The 18,699-nt window shown below is 37.1% G+C and overlaps 1 protein-coding gene across 4 annotated transcripts in view; it reads right to left on the bottom strand.

Annotated features, from left to right (window-relative positions):
• The window catches only part of LOC124631334 (adventurous-gliding motility protein Z), a 49,111-nt gene that overhangs the window by 29,532 nt on the left and 880 nt on the right, over positions 1 to 18,699 (bottom strand). The window contains exon 2 of one of the 4 annotated variants that reach the window (XM_047165685.1): positions 16,655 to 16,774. The exons of 1 other annotated variant lie outside the window; for it this stretch is intronic. The gene's annotated coding sequence lies outside the window, so the exon portion shown is untranslated. Of the gene's footprint in view, positions 1 to 4,011; positions 4,149 to 8,743; positions 8,951 to 16,654; positions 16,775 to 18,699 lie in introns of those variants that run through there. 2 more of the 4 variants (XM_047165682.1, XM_047165686.1) reach the window with 2 other exon arrangements.

The raw sequence follows: 18,699 nt of genomic DNA, 5'->3' as shown, positions 1-18,699 counted from the left end.
AAAAAAGTTGTACCCTGGGCAATATTGCTTTTGAATCTCGCCTTGCAAGTTTAAGCCACTTGTTTCGTATTTTTTTATTGTGAGGAACGTACACAAATAACTTATCAGGAGTTGTTTTGGATGTGTTCTTACACTGGGGGACCCCACAACACCTATGCACTTTCGAATCCATATTTAATAACACAAAAAACTTAATTATTGCACGAGCGTTGTTTACTTGCGTCTTGTAATTTCAGTCGTGACGTCACAAGTGACGACATGACACTGACAAGCGTTTTCGCGCCGGATTCAAAGTGGACAGAGAAAAATGCAATTATTTGATAAAAAAAACTTCGCATTTTCTTAAAATTAATAATTTTTAATATAAAATAGACGTATACCTACATCATACAAAGGAATTTAAAAATTTGTCATCATGCCTATTGTTGGATAAATTGTGAGACGCCAGAAAAGCTTGAGATTGAAGGAATGAGTGTGTGATTGTGTCTGGTTTAAGAGGACGAATTGGAATTTTTGGCGCCAAGGATGTCAATTTTTCTCAGTAAATACAAAACGGATCAAAATACAACTTGGTTACCTGAAAGTTCATGATATAAGCCTTATTTTGTTAGTTGTAGAAACATGATTAGGTAACTTTTATAACAGAGAAAAATATATCAAACATACCTCTTTTTAAAAAGAGATTCACATATTATGGGCAAACGGGACCGATTTAAGCCTCTTAACTTTTTTAGTAGTTGAGTATATACATACTCTTTAAAATGGTAGTAGGAATTTTTATTAAATTATCATTTCTAAATATTAAAATTACAAAACCATTTTGTCGCTTACGACTTTTAGTTATAAGCTAGCGCGCGTATTGTTATCCTCGCCCCGCTCAGACGCTCCGACCCCTTTTGGCGCCTTAGATGCGCGTGCCGGTTATGGAATTATTGTTGACCACTTCCTCGCCTTAATTTAGGTTATTGGACAGAGAGTGGTTAGTAATATAATGGTATTCGTTACAGAACTAATCCCCAGTGAGTCACTGGGTCCACGCAAGCGGAACGAGTGCGTCGATTCGCGAACGAACTCGATACAACAGTTCACGCGACATGCAGACGTTGGTCCAGTAGCGAGCCTGCATCCGTGTCATTGTGTGAAGTGACCTGGCCATCGGTTGCAATCAGATCCTCGCACCACGGTGCGGAACCGAGGTTCACGGGTATCGAGTTCAATCGTCTATTGATTATACACCAGATTGTGGTCACTTCACACGGGAATGCTATGGTGTGCCCGCGATAAAGGGAAATTACTTTATGCACTTCAAATTTATAGCTAATAACGGTACAATTGTACGATTGCGTGGTTCTACATACGTTCACTGTTAGTTCTCTAGTTCACAAACGTCTTAAGGGAAAAAGCATGACAGTTACAAGCACACAGTCCCCAAACTAGGTTACTGAGATGCGAGGTTACGAGTCATTTTTCAAATTGAAAGTTTAAAGTGGAGAATAGCGGATGAAAAATTGAAAATGCATAAGTTTCTATGAATAATACAGTCACGGCCTAGTAGTTGTTAGCTTGCCAACAAAAGCAATAGTTTCCTATTATTCCTATCAGCACTGCATACCTACTATATTTTCCTTTATTGATAGTTCGTTTGGAATACCATAAACATAAAGTAACTGGAATGCAATGCGTTTATAATGAAGAAACAATTAACGAGACCTAATAACAAACATCAGTTTTCTAACGACAAGTTGTAAGGATAATTACAATGACATTTTATTTTTTGCTGGAAGTTACAAACTCACCTTAAATGTCACCAGCACACATAAACTAAGACATTATCTTCTAATGAATGCGGTGGTTACAAAAAGATCGCTTATTAAGACCAACAATGGTTAGGTAACCTCCCTTTTCCGAGGCGCTTAGTAACCTCGAGGGTTCTCAGCGACGGCAGGCATCTTGAGCCAAGAAGCCTTTAGTATGCGAATTGTGGAAGTACATATAAACAACTTCTAAATAATGCTGAAATTGAGAATGATTCCATTGAAACTTCAAACTTAACAAGTTGAGGGAACTCTCAATAACGTTAGGGCCTTATTAAAAGAAATTTGTGAGATTGCTGCTAAACAATTAACACCCAACATAAATAAGCAGCACTAAACCTACTTACTACACTACTTTTTACTTTTTAAAAAGAGTGTCTATAGAGTTTCTTGCCGGCTCTTCTCCATGAGACCAACTTTTTGGAACCGTGCAACTAATGTGACGTTTCATAGGTGCCTACAAAGGCCTATGTGAAATAAAAAGATTTTGATTTTGAAAAAAATAATAACCTTTGATTGAAAATTACAAACATACATAAAAACTAGTAAACATAAACACTGAAAATGCAAAAAAAATGTAATTGGCAAAGCTAGTTAATTGATGTGAAATGTTGCAGAACCAATGTAATTTCTAAGCGCTTTATTTCTTCACGAGTAGGTACTGAATGAACGGTTTGGCTGCAATAAGCAAAACGTTCGTTCCAAAAGGAGAAGGATTTACAGGAACGGGTGAATCTAATTATATCTCCCGTCTCGTCGCGTGCCTAGCGTTCCAATCCTAAAGATGGGACACTTGTATGTTCAGATATACCTATGAAAAGTCTGCGACTTGGAAATGAGAAAACTCTATAATCAAATTAAAAGCTGCTACTGTAGATGTAAAAAGTCCGCAATACGAACGAAAGTTAGCTAACTTCATCTTCTATAGAGCTTATGTTCTTTAAGTTTCTACTTTTCGGTCAATCACCTCAATTGAATGTATTATCACTCCAACCAATTTATTGGAGTCAGCTGAGAAAGACCGGTTGCACATTGCTCCTAGGCACAGCATAACGAGTAGTTGTAATTTTGTGCACCATTGCAATTTTACACTCGACACGTTTTGTTATTACTTTACGATTACGCCCCAAGCGATTTTAACGGTCATCTGTAGGAATTCGCGCGATATAAAAGGAAAAACAGCATGAAGTGTACAACATTCTTGGAGTGGGCTGCTTATAAGGACGTAGCCAAAACAAACAGTTTGCTGAATGGACTTTGTCTTAGAGCTGTCTCTTATGTTGTTAGTAGGACATGCGAGTCCGGGAACTAATAAAACATGAACATTACGGGATGTCGGATACGACCGGGATTAGATCTACCGATATTTCATTTCGGCATGTTTGGACTGGACTTTAAAAAGGCGAAGCTTAAACATGTTGGATGTGGCTGCACTTCCGTATGCCGCCCTATATTGAAAAGCGTCGTGTTATGAGATGATTTACAACTGACTTTAATATTTCAACTAGCTATTTGCCATAAAGTTAAATGAGAGTCATATATTAGTTGGGCACGGCAGCCGTGAAACATTGGATATAGAGTTCACTGAACAGGGATTATTAATTCAGTCTTTTGGGTGTTATAATTATTAATAACGTTGATTTGTCAAATTGTGAATTCAGAACACAACTCCCTGCGACCATCGACATCGTTAACACTGGCATTCCTGAACATGCGTTTAGTTTCGCTGACTGGCTATTTATCAAAGCGAGCTGGCTAATTAAAAGTTTTCCACATAGGTAATTACCACTAGTCCACTTATCTAGTACTTATTAGGCCTATTATACTGATGACGGGGTTAGACGGTGAAGTCGCTGGTAATGGGATAATCGCCGCTGGCCGCTGACGGTCGGGTGAAGGCCGGTCTCCCAAGCTGGCGTACATAAATACACTCGGTGCGATACGATAAAGGTATCTGCACATAGACCGCCATGTAATTTACAGCAATTATTTTTCTAAAATAAAGTTACAGAAACATTTTGTGAATTGCATTTTCAGGTGTTTAATTAAATATACGTAAACGGAAAAACATTTTGAAAACAAAATCGGAAAACAAAAGGGACTCGGTCTTCGTCCCGAATTGGATAACAAGAAATACAAAAAATACACAACTTCTCAACAGCATCAGCTGAAACACTTCTTACTTAAATCCACCTACCGACACTACACGTACATGCAGCACCTACACTCAAAAAAATACGTGACCACAGTCCAAAAGCACCCTAACTCTGCTGATTCGCTAAACAACCGACTTCCGTTAGCGCCAGGCCAACCCGCAGCCGGCAGCGACCACACGCGAATGTCTATTCATTACGAACACTTAGATATATTATATGTACGAGAGAGCGTAAATCACCACGTGCGACCAATTGTTTACTACCAGCTTATAAACTGGATGCGAATTTAGAAACAGATATCCAGATGCAGTTGGTACATTCTGCAGGAATCTTGTTTGGGCTTTCTGAGATGCCGTGAAGAAGTTACAAGGTAGTCGATGAAATAAATACGATTTAAATAATTACCTCTAACCACAAGCTCAGCCTTTGATACTGTTTTTAAAAGTAGTAATTATGCACATCATTTTAAAGCAGTCTTTCGCTCAGAGCTATTTATAAAATTTCGTACAAGCACGATTAATTAGTTGAAAGATTTCAGCGCTCCAGAACAAATTATCACGGCGTTCAATAGCCGTTGTGCTAATCAGACGTTAATGAACTATTTATAAAATTATGACGTACTCGCACAATAACAGGAAAGTCAAATTGCTTTAATAAATACTAATACATTTGTAATCAACACGCGCTCGAATGATCCGTTTGAGTCGAAATAATGAATGCCAGATCCGTTAAAAAATAATTAGAACTAAGCATTGCGTAATAAAGTAACAACTTGATTATGGCTATTTAGGGTTATAAATATAATGATAATGAATATGTTATTAACTTCAATCGGTTAATAAGCCTTAACGCACAGACCACTTCATTTATTTCAGAGTTCTCCAACAAAAACATAACTTCATAGGTATGATCCACAAAACTAGGAAAATACAGCATTAATTGATAAAACACAACGGTTAAACCACGGCACCCACCATAATTAATAAACACATGGAAGGGAAAAACTCATTTGACGGCACCAAAATAGATAGACGGCAGCTGTGTCAAGAGCACGTGTTTTTTGTACACAACCAGGCCAAAACACGTGTGACCCCAGATAAAATATTAAACAGAAAACAGTCCTGTTGGAAGGGAATGTTTATAAAGAAGATACCTTCATTGAATCAAAAGTAGAGATGTATAAAAATCTTCAAGAAGAGATAGGTGATTCAGAAACTTACAATTCGCGTGTCCATGATCTGTATCCTTAAAGAACCCAATCATTTTTCAATATCCAAGAGACATCAACTAAGGTTCAAGTTATTCAACCTCTATTAGGTATGTTCTGTATAAACTACCAGGCTCCCCCTCCATAGGGATCAAACGTGTAATTTTATGCATAACACACGCATGAATCGTGACCCTATAGCCCTAACTGTAGTCTAAAGTACAAAGTTTTTATATGTGGCACCGTTATAAAATACACTTTATAAAAACTTATCTTTTTACTTGTAGGTTCAGTAATAGAACACTGCTACACCAAGCTTATGCTCGTCATAAATTATGAGAAATATAGTTTCATTTATCACGCTAAGGAGAGCAAATTGTCTGAGATAGTGGTCGGAATTTATTAGATGTTTGGTTAATTTCTGCCCGTCTATTTCATCGAGCTATCCAAGCTTTCGCCGTACATTTTGGTTGCCTATTTTAGGGCGCTTCTTTAGGAATGTTCTGCAACTGTTTTAATTGTCATAATCATGAATGAAACTTTATTTGGTTGTCTACTACCTGATAGTGATTACACAGTAGCCATTAATAGAAGTGATGTAACAGTTCCTGCAGTAATCAATACCCGAAATAAAATCTGTCACGTGAATCACTTGCCGTCTGTTCGGTTATGGTGCTAGAGAAGCGTTTATGGCAAGGACTCTTCCTCCAAGTTCGTTGCTCCTTTGTTTTGCATCGTGCCGCGACCAAGTCCGCATATTGATCAACATTTCTTATATTCTTTTTCTGCAGACGGTTGCTCCATGCTGTATTCGATTACACAATTGTATTTTCTTGCTTAATGAATATACTGAATCTCCCGTTATTACTGACCGTTCATGTGCAATACTGTTAATGGCTTTGCACTGTACAAAATATGCGATAGGCTCGATGTTTATTTACAGAAAATTGCCATTGGTCACCTTAGCTCGTTAGACGTTACATCACAAGCAATCACAAAGATTGGCGGTTACGAGGACTGCATACAATGGAAGTGCCAAAGGCGCAAAATAGTCGACTACATCCGGGAAAGTGTGGGTGACGGGGAAACGATTCAGTCGGCTTGTCACGTCTTTATCACTCACATTATACTGTGACAAACGAAAAACAATTGAAAATGGCTAAATTGGATTGGCGTCATGGTTAATTTACGAAGGTTCAACTTCTAAGTAGTAGGTAATTTATATAGGGATACACGAAAGCAACCAACCATTCTATCAAATACAAACTAATAGACCCATAAATATCATCCATGAATAACCGACCTGTGCCTTTGTTATGGAATAAAGGTTACCTAAAATGGATGCTCCCATGAGGTTCGACATAAAAGGTCGCGTAACAATAACCTATTGAGGTAAGACAAGTTTTCGCAAAAACCTTACATAGTCGCGACGATCCGGCGCCTACTATTTGCTGTCGCGTGATGGATAAATCGGTATAATATTTAAGTAGTCAAGTCAAAGAAGGAAACTAAAAAATGTTTATACATATAGAAAACGCGTTCCACGCAAAGTAAACACGCACAAAGTTCGACAGCCAACCGCTGCGATTTTACGATCAAACTCCTATAACTAGACGATAAACATATCCGTTCCGTACGTCTGGAAAACGAGATGCTGCACCAAAATACACACTCGCAAACAAATAAAGTTCCTGACTTTGAAACGATAATGCTACCAAATCGAAAAAATATTTACTGCAAAAATATAGACCTAGTCTGACATCATCAAAAAGTTGGCACTATTCCAGTGCAAGTAGGAACCGATACACTATTCATCAAACAAGCACTTAGTGGATGATGCAAATATTTTCTTGGTACACTTAGAAAATATTAACGGAGGCAACATTCATTATTATAATGAACATTGCTGCAACTCTCACAAAGCCCAGACAATGAAGCAGACGGACAAAAGAATAATGGTACATATAACTTCTGTATTATGCACGTCCCAATAAATTATTATCATAAGGCAAGTTAACGGTTGGCAAGACCTCGCAATGAGTAAATAGGTGGACTGTACAGGACCACATGTAAATAAAAACTTGAAAATGAAAATTCTGTTTTAGAGAGACGAGGATACTCAGTTTCTTTTCCAGATAGGCACAGTTATTCAAAGACTTTAATCAGAAACGTAGGTTGATCTACTCCGTTTACATATTATTGTAGAAACTTGAAAGCTCGTGACAAGACTTTCAATCTTAAGTATGCATGGCATCATGACATTTTAAAATATGGCATTGAGGCAAGTGTGGTCGCTGACGAGCCTCGTAAGTGTGGAACAAGCGTCAGACTCTCCGGCGTCGTCTGTGTTACCCTAGACGCGACACTACTTCAATGGAAAATAGGCCACAGAACGATGAGAACACTCGCTACGGGAAATTGTGAGGAAAACGCTTGCGGAAACCAACGATACCAACAAAAGAAGAATATATTTTTCGCTTTTATAATAAAACATGATACATTAAAAAACTAACTAAATACAAGACAGCTCTTCGATTTTTTTAAGCAAATCGCCTACGTATTTCAAACCAATTAATTTTAACAATACATCATGTACCCAACAAAAAATTGTGCGGATCTAAATCTAGACTCGCTGGAGGTAAAATGGATGGCGTCATCACTCAATATGGCTTTTGGAATATTTACTGCTAAGTTTAATCATTTTTTTTGGCACTGAGTGTAAAGATTATTTTCTATTCTCTTTCCTGTACATAGCTGCAGGCATGCAAACCCCAGGTTTATAAGGGATCTTCATCAAAGGGAAACAAGTCCCTTAGATCTAAACTAATCTAAGCTAAGTCTTACAAGGTCGTCGCTCTAAAAACGATCTAACGGGTTCGACGCCCGATCGCCGATGTTGAGTTTATTCATTTACAAACTACTTACGTGCTGTAAAAATAAACAAGTCTGTTCACAACCAAAAAAGTGTTCTAGAGGTTTTGCAGGCTTACAAAAAAGACCTTATGCTAAGCACGAACTCTTTTATCTATATTTTCCTTGAGCACAAAAGTAATGAAAATGTGAATTAATTTTACAATATTGGAAATTTGAAGAATCCTTTAGAATACCGCTGAGGAGACAGGAACCCGAAGAATAAAGTGAGCAATGTCTTCGAATTTCATCAAACAAATCTAACATCTTTGGATCGAGTTGATCTCCTGAACTGCTTTGTTGCTCTTTTGTTACATACATTTTGCATGTTTAACGAAGTGTAGGAAAACATTGTGCAGCAGATGCATGCTTCCATTATGTTTGTAATTATTAACCGATCCGGTTTCGTCAACAAAACACTCACTTTCGAACCGGTCTCAAAACGGGCGCCGCACGTCGGCTTGCGCCGGCTATGCCAACTATTAGATATTGCAAACCTATCATATTATGTATCTCGATACACGAACATTAACATACAGAAATAAAGAGTATAGATCAAGATAAAAAATCAAGCTAAGTTTATCATAAAATAAAATTCATATCCGCAATAAAGCCCAAGCAGTAGACGCTGGAATACAAATAAACTAAGTACTTACACGACATCCAACAGAAAGGAAACAACCAATGTTCAGTCCAAAATCCGGTTTGCACTTCATAAACAAAGTCACAGTCAGAGTAGCACGATCTGATCAAGTCCTTTAGAACATGAAGTGAACAGCGGAAAAACTATAAACATTAGATGAAGTAAGAACCACAACGCACGCGTCCAGCGCAGACGCGAGGGTGAACGTGACTGCATGGTTACTGCTGAACTAGCGATGCAACCAAAAGAGAATTAGACTGCAACTACGTTTTGTATCTAGAATTGAATAAAGGAAAATCTTTAGTTTTTTTTTTATTGCAGGAAAAAATTAAGATTAATAAAATGATAAAAAGAATATAACATTTTGGAATATTGTTAAAAATATCCCCCAATATTCCAAGTAAACCACGGTTTAATGATACTCCTTTTGAAAATGTAGAATAAATTATACCAGACATTGATAATGTTATCAGAATCCTATTTATTGGTTTAAACCGATAGCGATACAGCGAAAAGAGTAAGCTCAAGCACCAAGCTAATTTTACCCGGACGTTTGACGGGCCGTATCTAGATTGAACGTCGGTCCACATGTAGGCTGATAAACTTGCTCGTTTATTTTCCTTTCATAATAAACTGTTTTTCAAGACACGAACATGTATATTTTCTCATAGTTGATTTCCGTTAAATTAGAATTAATATCATTTTTGTAAACAACTTCTCATACCTATATAGCTTGCGTAGAATAATTTACTGCGCTGGAACCAATCAGGTGATCTTTCGTAAAGCCTGCTCTGGTTTCCTTTTGTTGCACACACTCCATTGGAAAGTGCCAAACCTGCTCTTATTCGAGCTTTCATGTTCCTTTGTAACTACAAAATTATTTCGAGGTTAATTTAATTAAGTATACTTAAAACCGCGATCAATGATTCTGATAAGTTACCAACAACTAATTGGCCCAAAAGTGCGAGTTTTATAATGATGTCAGAATTCTGAACATTCGATAAAATACATTCTAATGAATAAAGATTATCTTCTACAATGAGTAATCATTAGAGCTTTAAGTCACTTGTTTTGGAAAAAGGAAACATAAAACGGCCAACAACAAAAATATAAAATGAATAAGGATAGTGAGTAACTGACGCCGGGGAACACGTGGCACATGACAGGAAATTGCTAAGGCGCAAGTAAATGAACGCATTGTGACTTAGTGACGAATTCGCGCCGCATTCGATGCAAATGCAACATGATATTTAGTAGAGCACAATCAATCACATATAAATCTCATATGATCTAACGTGCAACGCAACGCAACGTGACTGAATGTAAGACCTATATTCGCACATTACGGCTGTTTGCGCAATTCCGGGGAAACTAAGAATACTTTAGAACCCGGAAACAGAAGGAAAGGAAACATTCTATGTTGAGAGATGATTACATTTTGACAGTTTCACGCCTACGTGGTTTCGTCTGCTAAGAAGTGTTCGGGAATGGAGATTGAATATTTTGAGCGACATTTTCGGGTGGCGCCGGCGGTCGAATGACCCAGTTTTGAGGTCTGCGGCGGAGCCTGCGTACACCGCATTGAGAGGTCAGCGCGTTGCACGCAGCGTAGTCCGTGACACCAAAATAACGCGTTACTTGTATTATATCGAAACAACGAGCATATGCATAGGTTGTTGGACGAGGTAGTGTCGTAAATGCGCTACTAGAGCATGCAACTGATTTTTTCTTACAACAAAGATAACGTAAAAAGTAATTACGATTACTAATAAGTAACTTTCATACATAACCCAATACATAAATTCCCATAGATAACTCTACTTCTTCGATATTACGTGAACACGTGCACACGTAGGTACAAATGGGACGTAGACGGTAGATTCTTCTCTCGTGGGATAAAAAAATCAATTTTTAGCTATTACATGCTTTGTTACAAAGCTTCCATTGTGTAGGTGAAAGTTCACAATAAAAAATATCTTGTTCCGCGTATGAATCGTATTCGTATTACACTCAATTACATAGAGCTCTCGGTCTATAATTCCATCAGAGATAAAATCTCTTCGTTACATTGGATGTTAATAAATACTTTTTGCATTACATCCGCAACGGTTAATTAAATGTAAACTATAAAGTTGGTTATTAATATTTTTCAATTTGCCTGTGGTATTAATTATGCAGTTTTGTCTTGGTAGGAAGACAAAAGTGTCTTACGTACGCGAGGTATACATTATGTATGTAGTTGGAATGATATTCAAATATTCTCACAGTGATTAGAACAACGAGTCATTAGTAAATGTATCAGTTGGCTTTCACTGTGCCGTTTGATGCGCAATCAGTGCGGACGGAGACTGCGCCAATTAAACAGTGCGGATATACGCGAACGTGTTTATGCCATACGCATCTTCCTGCCATTGAGGAAACGTTTCAATTGCTGATCTAACCAACACATGACGACATTGTTTATTTTGAAAACAATCTCCGAATTTTAATTAAATTCTCGATTTAAAATTCTGTGGTATTGATATAAACAGCTAGCTATGCTCAACTTCGGACCGTCTGAAAACTTTTGTTATTAATAAAGTTTTTGAATAAATCATTATCCAGTATTGTGTTTTCGTCAGGTTTAAATATTACTTATCTAAACTAGCTCGTCCAGCAAACTCTGTTCAATCAGTTAAGTTAGTTTAGTTAGCACAACTTTGGTTTTGATAGCAAAAGTTATTGTTATCTCAGGACTATCTTATACAACATGTCTACGCGTTTCCGCTGAATAAAATTTAGGTAGAATTAAAATGATTTATGGTATTAAATTCACATAATGTTCAATGTCGCCATCTTCTCTGTCAGGGAACTATTCCAGCAGAGTAGCGAAAGCGTTTACCGGCGTAATTTACTTTGCGCAGTTTTTCCCACATAAGACAATAGAATGCTTTCTATTTTTAAGTAACACTAGGCCAAAAGTTAGAGGTTCTTACTGGTACCTCAGGAATAAAATATGCAATCTTACCTGCCGACGGCATAACAAACCAGTTTCCCAACCTGCAGGCTGAATTTGCTCGCTATTTGTTCTCTCACAAAACAAATTTCGGTCCAATTTTAGAGAACTTGTGAAATATTTGTTTCAAATATCCTAGTGAATTCTGTCGGTAAATTGTCTAATACTGGGAGATATACCACCAGTTTGGCAATATTTTGTGAGCGAGCGGGTGCTATATCGTTAATTTGTCGTATTCCTAGCTTCTCCTGGGATTTACGTGTATTCTCTTGTATTCATTACTTAAAGAACATCCTATCTAATACTACACCCATTTCCTTAGCATTTAAAATTTCAATCAAACTTAATAACCTTAACATAGGTATAATAACAAGAATTGTAAACCTAACAAATTGAAGTTGAATGGACTGTGTCAACATACTTTTTCACACCTCTTTACTTTGTGATTGGTAGCTCAATAGCACGCACTCTTCAAGCTAGTGTGTCTAATCATCTTTCTAGAAATTAAATTAGGTTTAAGCCTGTTAAGATAAATCAAACGTATGAACATGATGTTGAAGATCTAATAGTCAGTGTCGCGGAATGAGAAATATTTATGATAAGATCGAATCAGGCACAGATAGATAGCTGCGTGCAGCACCTCGAGGATGGAATTTGGTGATTTTGATAGGATCCTAAACTAGTTATTATTTGGCATCTGAGATCGAATATATTTCGGGAAAATTCTGGAAAACATTGTCGTCACAAATATTTTGTAATATGTAACAAACCAAAATGGATATCCCCAGAGATGGGGTGCAGATATTATTAAAAATAATACGGGAATTGCAATTAAAACTAGGTGTGAAAATATCCAGTCTAGCATCTGTCAACTGAAGAGATTTTCCAGGAAGACTGCCGTAGAAAGTGCTAGAGTGTCAAAAGACTGCTAATTATAACCGAGCGGGCGACGTTCCGCACATACCTGCTTCTCCAGCCGACAGACACACAACAAAACAACTCGGATCTATTCACGTCAGATAAACTTTCAAATCAAGCAAGCTGCAAATGAACCATCAGTCTTGCAGCCTCTTGAGTTCCGATAGATCGTAGGAAGAGTGTTTTAAATCAATTGTCAAGAGCTACTATTTATACTAATCACGCTCTGAGCAATTAAGGCCGGGTTAAAATGTGTTTATTGCCGCCCTAAACTGGCATATCAATAAACGTAGTATTATTTCATGTTTATTAAAAACTTAATTAAGTTTGGAAGCGAGGAAGTGTAAAGTCGTCCGAGTAAACTTAATATTCTGGCATTGGCAGCATGTCTGCAAAATTGACTGTAAGGTTTTATGCTCTTCGATTCTAATTTTAGATCCCCAATGGGGCTTAGACACACATTGAATGTCATTCTTGGATCGATCTGCTGAAGATGCCTTTGAAGATGGTAACTCGACTACAAACAATGTATGACTTGAGCGCATATTCGATTCGTGATCAATAAACTAATGTATGACGCCCGTCCGTCGGGATTAACGCGATTTATGCTGATGCTCATGCGTTGATTTATACGAGTTCATGTTTCTATATTCAGAAACATCGGATTCTACCAAGGCTATCACAATTATCGACACGTTAGGGGCAGCAAAGATTGGTATTTAATCTGGTATCAGGTACTATATAAGGCAATTATGAATACGTGATTGGTTTGTAGTAAAACTATGTTACATCTGCTTATCGGAGTTGGTTTGTACGTGTTAGTTTTCTTTGTAGCTAATGTTAGAACCTATAAAAGTTTTCACGGCCACGAACGTGTATTTGCTTCAGATATTGTACATTTCTTTGTTTCAAACAACAGAGGTATAAATAATATCGAGGCAAAAAGTAGGAAACCGAGAAGGGATTTGCAATTGAGTGCGGAGAACGGTGAAATTGTGAACAAAGTTGACATAGGGCTGACATTTTTGGGGCTTATCCTAAAAAGTATATGTAGGGGGATTTACGTATAGTACGTAATTTTACTTATTTATGTTTATTTATTATACGCAATTTAAATACAAATATCAACAAAACTAATAAAAAAAAAACATATTCACAAAATTCCCAAAACTAAGGCAAAAAAGGAGTGATTCATTTTAATCAGAAGAGACACTATCAAAATGAGCTTTACTCGAAGAAAGGCAAAAGACAAAGTTTCCTGAAACGACCATTAATTTCATTTGTCATGAACAACACACTGATGATACGAAGACACGAAATGCCGGTTCATGCTATGTTTTTGGTGAAAAGTGGCGTGCTGCTCCATTCTATATCGAATTTTAGTTCAAGGCCTCGGTATCATTCATAATCTCTTCATTTCGACTTATCAAGTTATCATCGTGCTAAAAATATTATCTGCACAAAAGGGAGGATGGATGTCAAACCACTTTCTATGCAGAAATTACATGCCTTTATTCGTTTCAAGAAAAGGAAAACAGTTAAAGATAATATCAATATCGTGATTTAAACTTGTGCTCATGTAGAAAGTGCGTCCGTCGTTAAGGCGCCTTTGGGAGTCGAGGAACTCTGTAAACAATCCCAGTTCGCCCACGCCCATACCGCCTGAATTGTAATCAAGCCTAATTTAGGAACAATGGAACATTTTTATACAGTTATAAGATAAATAATATTTAATAGCTTCCTAGAAGAAATTGCACTTTTGTGTTAAGTTTCTGTATTTGCCAAGTTGACCTCTGTCAACTTTGTGTCTGTGCTTTGAACTCGAGGCCTCGTAGTGTCAGATATAAATCCTCTTTGGTCTAGAATGCGGCGTCCATGACTGGCGACCTCGAAATTGGCTGCGCTTCGTCAATGTGGGCAAACGTGGCGAATGGCGAGAGGTTAAATGGAAACATGAATAGCTGACGTCAGCGATGTCTTGTTTCAAAGGAGCATTTAAAGTTGTTATGCGTGCCCTACACGATACTACTGATACTATTGCAATAAACGCACACCGTCTCTGGTTATTGTCCATCCGATATTGAAACACGTAAAATGAAACTGGTTCCTACGCTTGTACTTGCAAAACTGTCTTTGTTCCCAGCACATTATCATTTAAAGCTCCTGAAGTTATTGCACAAGCATGGTAATAATGTTTTGAGTGCACAAGTTTGTACCAAAATATTTTGCTAGCAAATTGCGTTGATGGCTGCAGCGATGTAACATCTAGCGTCTCATCGCTAATGTTGCATGTAATTGCTTGGAGGCGACATACTCACACATTTTGCTTGCGACATCCATCCCGAGGCTTGAAAGCATCTATCTATAATACCTTTGTACTACACGAATCTCAGTAAATATTAATGTACCGCGTGTAAGTTATGGCGGCTCCGTCGAAGCTTTTATTGAGCTGATAGAGTCATCAATCTCGAAACTATCCGCTTTCTCAAACTGGGTAAATTATGCTTGCATTTGCCAATGGGCTCATTCACAGCTTTTCTATGTGACAAAGTATGTTAATAGTATTAGTGACCCATTTATCTGGCTATCTTACCAGATTCTGCTATTCAAATATAACGGCCCAGTTATATTTTAGACAAAAAATACTCGTTAGTTCTTTGATTAAGGTACCAGATGGCAAATACAGATGTTGTTGACTCAGTAGCCTGAATACATGTTAATGACTTATTTTAATGTTCCCTTTTCTAAATTTTGCCTAGTTCTCCATCGAAAAGGATTATGAAGAACTAATTGACCACTAAGATCAATGAAAAAAACTTTTCCTTATACAATTATAGCAGACCTTGACAATTATTGCATACTGCCGATGACTGGCTGATGAGAAAACAAAAGAATCGCAACCAAAACAGTCATGGATGGCCAGCGCAGTGATTAGAGCAGTGGTTCTTAACCTTTTTGACATGAGGGACCACTTTGACTAAAGTTTGTCTTGCCGGGACCACCTCATCGGTTTACCTAAATTAGTACTCATTTCTTTATTATTTATGCAAAAAAAAAAAAAAAAACTGAATTTTTGGGTCAGGTCAAGAAAAACTTGCCTATGTAGTTTCCAAATGCGCGAGCGAAGCGAGCGCGAAATTTTTATCGGACTTAAACCAAATATTACGTAAAATGTAGCCCAAACGTACTTAACTTTTCGTTTGTTGACAAATGCAAAAATAAGGACAAATAGTTTCTGAATACGCGAGCGAAGCGAGCGCGAAATTTTTATCGGACTTCAACCAAATATTACGTAAAATTTAGCCCAAACGTACTTAACTTTTTGTTTGTTGACAAATGCAAAAATAAAGGCATACAGTTTCTGAATACGCGAGCGAAGCGAGCGCGAAATTTTAATTATTTTTTAAGACTCAAAACCAAAATTACAAATTACTAGGTACGATACACCCGATATACGTCCATGCGAAAACCCCCGCTCGCAGTTATAAGTCGATAAAAATTAAGTTAGATAACGTATAGCAACGTCGCGAAGCTAAGCTTCGCGGACCACTTGGAATGCCTCCAGGGACCACCAGTGGTCCGCGGACCACCGGTTAAGAACCACTGGATTAGAGCAACGTTGAGAAAATAACACTTACTAAATTCGACCTACTTATTGGGATACCTGACTGCTGTACATTGTACTTTTTGAAATATCAGTACCTACAAGTTGTTGATTTGCATTTGTGCCATACTTCAGGAGGAGGACATAACATACGTAAATAATCGATTGGAACTACAGTAGACGGGAAGTAACTAATATGCACTGCTTTTTTTGTCATTGTAATGTCAAAGTATTTCAGAAATAATCCAATTTTATGAATAAAACGTTGCGTATGCTTTGTGTTTGCGTTTGTGTGAGGGCGCAGCACGGTTTTAAGGCCAGTAACACACGCGCCAAGTTTAAATACGGCTAGATGACATTGACGGAATGCCGAAAAAAATAATTAAAAAAAAAAAAAAATTACGTACCAATTTTTTTGGTGATTTGGGTCGACAATCATTAGCATAATTACATCCTTGAATATGGCACGGATGCAAATCAACAGCTTGATAAATAGTTGTTGGATAAAAAGAATGCTGCCTGTTTACCTGAAATGATGAGAGAGATGATTCTCGTGATTCATTCAAGCCTTAATAAATAGCTGTTCTAGACTGATTATTGGCATGTTTTTTAAGCTTTGTGATATCAGCTTGCCTAGTTGAATTAGGTAGTTCCTGTCCGGAGCCTACCTTGCTAGCCAACTGAGAACATTTCAAAACAGAAGTTTGATTTCTCCTTATTCACTACTTTGGCTCAGAGTTTTTAACACTATCGTTTAGCCAAATGACAAATGGATCCACATCATAAATTTAATAGGTCTTCAATCCTAGAATGGCTAAGATTATTATTCTATATAGAAATTCGAAATCTCTTAGCAGCGAGTACCAAGTACTCAATAAACATTTCGAGAAAACGAAAGATAGATGCGGATAATTAACTGCGACCATTCACTTTGGAGTGACAAAAGAAGAACGTATTCTAAGAACACTCAATAAATTACGACAATACCTAAGTACGACTACGTATGTATTTGAAGTGCGTATAAGCCCAAATGCTGGTTTACGATGACATCCTGGATTGTTATGAGATTTTCTGGGAGATGTTAACTTAAGCACACCGGGAAGCGCAATAAAAGTCAATTATAAGTTGTCGTAAACGGACTATTTCTAAACAAGTGTGAACTAAATATCTGTGTATGTAACGAATAAATTTTCGCAGTTAATAGCTCAATTAATAGCGAAGTTCGGGCAGTTGTCGGCGCTGCGTCGGTTCACATTTCAGCACGACCGTTATGGACGAAATACGTTATATTGCCGCCGAAAATACGCGCGTTGCGTCACTGCACTAACTATCGCCCTTAATCACGCACGCCACGGAACACATGAAATACACATTCAAACTTATCATTTCTGAAACTCGCTCGGTAATAGTAGTTTGCATTGTTTTTATTACTTCCCAGTTAGCACAGATGGTAATGGGAGCACATTTGTGGAGATCAGATAAAGTTGCTTTATTCGCCTTATATGTAATATCATTTAGGTGTGTTTAACATGTTATGGGAACTTCTGGATTGTTCTATTAGCCTCTATTGCGTCTACAAGTAACTGCCATAGAAAAGGGGGAAAGGCGGTCTCGTATCATACTTTAACTCGGCTTCTGAAGTTTTGATTAGCGCCGATCCTCATATCTTATTTGTTGAGAGTGCTTTGAAGAATAAATAAATTTTGAAGCTTTAATTAAATCAATATGAATTGAAAAGTCATTTCTGTTTCCAAGTAGGTATAACTTTGAGCTTCCTAAAATAAATATTTGAAGGTGATGCTAACATTTGTCACAAAATGATATTTACTGGAATTGTTATCACATCCGGATGTTTTCAGCACTTGTTTGATAAGTTTAGTAACACCTACCCATCATCAATATTGAGCGAGTAGTTTAAGTTTCTGATTGTAATATAGTCAGTATTACCCAATAGTGAAACAAAAGGAATTGCTATTTCTTTGCCTTGAAAATTAAATAAAATTTTCTTCCTACTTATGTGAATTGTATGAAACTTATGTTAACTTATTGTATTGTAATCTGCTTTTTGTGTGGTCAAACACATCTTAGGAACTACTGATTCAAGAAAAAATATTCCATTTATGATTGAAGCTATTGGTTATACATGATCGGCACAGGGTAACGCATTTATGAAGGAAAGTCATGGATTACTTTTAATATGGTTGAACAGCTGTTCCTGAGAAGTCTTTGGCAAAACCCTTAGTAATAGAAATTAGTCACTAAGTAGTTGTTTGTTTGGTTTATTAGTATAGATAGATTTACTAGATTGTGGAATTAGTGGCCATATTTTTTTTTATTTCTGATGATCTTGTTAAATTTTTACCGTCTTACCACAAAAACTTTTTAACGTCAGTTTAAGACTTGTCTAAAAAAATGTCAAATTATGACGTTGACATATGGTTCATTTTGGAGC

The sequence above is a fragment of the Helicoverpa zea genome, chromosome 6, assembly GCF_022581195.2.
Source record: "Helicoverpa zea isolate HzStark_Cry1AcR chromosome 6, ilHelZeax1.1, whole genome shotgun sequence".
In the NCBI taxonomy this organism is placed as follows: Eukaryota; Metazoa; Arthropoda; class Insecta; order Lepidoptera; family Noctuidae; genus Helicoverpa; species Helicoverpa zea.
The sequence above is the reverse complement of the archived record's forward strand: the minus strand, read 5'-3'. Positions and strand labels throughout refer to the sequence as shown.